Genomic DNA, 2,724 nt, shown 5'->3' on the forward strand with positions numbered 1-2,724 from the left:
GCATTGCAGGCGGCAGCTTTACCCGGTATACCACAGCGCCGGTTCCTCCAATTGCTTTTAAATAGGCTGCCCACAGTTCTTGTTTTTGCTCTTTAGCCTGTGTACTCAGGAGAACACTTTACAACATGTAAGTGATTGGGTTGTTTGGTTTGTGTGACAGAAAGCAGAATGTATGATTTATAGTTCTCTGCCTTTCGGGGAGGACGGTTCCTGTCCTTTTAGGGTCCTTTGCCTGATACACAGTGGTGACAGGTGTACAAAAGCTTTAAGGAGACTTTCTCTGAGCTCAATGGCTCTGCACAAGACAGGAAGTGAGATTAATGCCTCTTGGGACTCACCAGGGAGGTGGGCGGCAGGGAGGGGCAGTGGGGAGCACAGACGGCGTGTAGCTGAGACGCAGGAACCTCAGCAAACTCATGAGTAACGAGGCCCAGCTGGGATGTGGCGGGAAGGGAGCTGGCTGAGAGTGCGCTTTGGAAAACCAGGCTGGAATGAGCAGGGCTTGACTGTTCTACCCGTGTGGACTTGAACTTACAGGTGGTGGAGAGTCATTCAGGGTTTTTGGCACGAGAGTGACATGAGTGAGCTTTATCTCAGTGCTAAGATCCTGTCTGTTCCCAGGATGATGGAAGCCAAGCAGGAGATGGAAAGTTTCTTCTCTGGAGCGCAGGACCAGTCCGGGGTAGAGCCTTAGAGACACTGCCTTGGGCGTCTTCCCAACCAAATGGCCCCTGCGGATCTCCTTGTGTGACTCACAGTTGACAAGCTCGGAGGTCCCAACCAGTGTTTTAGTGCTCAGTGTTAAATATGAGCAGAAGGCGGAACTTTCCAGAACGCTTGGTGAGAAGCGGAGGAGCGGCGACTGCCCAAGCTGCGCACAGTACGCGCTCCTTCCCACTCCCCCACACCGGCCTCAGCCCGCTCACCGTTTTCTTTTTTCAGGCTGTAGTAGAAAATGGTGAAAGAAACCACTTACTATGATGTTTTGGGGGTAAACCAATGCCACCCAGGAAGAACTGAAAAAGGCTTACAGGAAATTGGCCTTAAAGTACCACCCTGATAAGAATCCAAATGAAGGAGAGAAGTTCAAACAGATTTCTCAAGCTTACGAAGTTTTTTCTGATGCAAAGAAAAGGGAATTCTATGACAAAGGATGAGAACAAGCAATTAAGGAGGGCGGAGCAGGCGGTGGTTTTGGCTCCCCCATGGACATCTTCGATATGTTTTTTGGAGGAGAAGGAAGGATACAGAGAGAACGGAGAGGTAAAAATGTGGTTCATCAACTCTCAGTAACCTTAGAAGACTTATATAATGGTGCAACAAGGAAACTAGCTCTACAGAAGAATGTGATTTGTGACAAATGTGAAGGCCGAGGCGGTAAGAAAGGAGCAGTAGAGTGCTGTCCCAATTGCAGAGGTACTGGAATGCAAATAAGGATTCATCAGATAGGACCTGGAATGGTTCAGCAGATTCAGTCTGTATGCATGGAGTGCCAGGGCTATGGGGAACACATCAGTCCTAAAGATAGATGTAAAAGCTGCAATGGAAGGAAAATAGTTTGAGAGAAGAAAATTCTAGAAGTTAATATTGACAAAGGCATGAAAGACGACCAGAAGATAACATTCCATGGTGAGGGAGACCAAGAACCAGGACTGGAGCCAGGAGATATTATCATTGTGTTAGATCAGAAGGACCACGCTGTTTTTACCCGACGAGGAGAAGACCTTTTTATGTGTATGGACATACAACTGGTCGAAGCATTATGTGGTTTCCAAAGGCCAATATCCACTCTTGACAACCGAACCATAGTCATCACCTCTCATCCAGGTCAGATTGTCAAGCATGGAGAAATCAAGTGTGTGCTAAACGAAGGCATGCCAATTTATCGTAGACCTTATGAAAAGGGTCGCCTAATCATTGAATTCAAGGTAAACTTCCCTGAAAATGGCTTTTTATCTCCTGATAAACTCTCTTTGCTGGAAAAACTTCTCCCTGAGAGGAAGGAAGTAGAAGAGACTGATGAAATGGATCAGGTAGAACTCGTGGACTGTGATCCAAATCAGGAAAGACGGCGCCATTATAATGGAGAAGCATACGAGGATGATGAACATCATCCCAGAGAGGGTGTTCAGTGTCAGACCTCCTAATGGGGCCAGGGAAGAAGGCACTGCTGGCATTTTGTATGCAGCAGTGGAAGGATGAGTGAAGGACTACAACCGTAATATGCTCACTACTTGCTATTGTTTTTGTTTTAATATTCAACTATAGTAGTGTTTTAAAAGTTAAATGAAGAATAAACGCAAATATAAAAGCTCAAAAAAAAAAAATATGAGCAGAAGACAAAGGGAAAGCCTCCATTATGAAGGACAGAGACCCAAACGCAACTTGGGAGAGATGACTATGCTGGAAAAGAAATCTTAAAATGATTGACATCCTTAGAAAAACAGTATAATGTTGAAAGATATGACATTCATGTAGCAAGTAAGGAGTGGAATGAAAAGAATACACAGAATTTGGAGAACAATACAAACAACAGAAACCCAGGGCGATTAAAAATGAAAAACATACGGCAGGAGTTTGGGGCTGTGGTTAAACCCCTGCTTGGGATGCCTGCATCCCACTTTGGGGTTCCCGGAGTTGTGTCCCAGCTCCATTCTCCATTATAGCTTCCTGCTAATGTGCCCCCGGGAGGCAGCAGGTGATGGCCCAAGTACTTGGATTCCT

General features: G+C 45.9%; 1 pseudogene; it reads left to right on the top strand.

Annotated features, from left to right (window-relative positions):
* Nucleotides 1-980: 980 nt before the first annotated feature.
* LOC133767921 (dnaJ homolog subfamily A member 1-like) lies at nt 981-2,294 on the top strand (annotated as a pseudogene).
* Nucleotides 2,295-2,724: the final 430 nt, after the last annotated feature.

This window comes from Lepus europaeus, chromosome 10 (genome assembly GCF_033115175.1).
Source record: "Lepus europaeus isolate LE1 chromosome 10, mLepTim1.pri, whole genome shotgun sequence".
In the NCBI taxonomy this organism is placed as follows: Eukaryota; Metazoa; Chordata; class Mammalia; order Lagomorpha; family Leporidae; genus Lepus; species Lepus europaeus.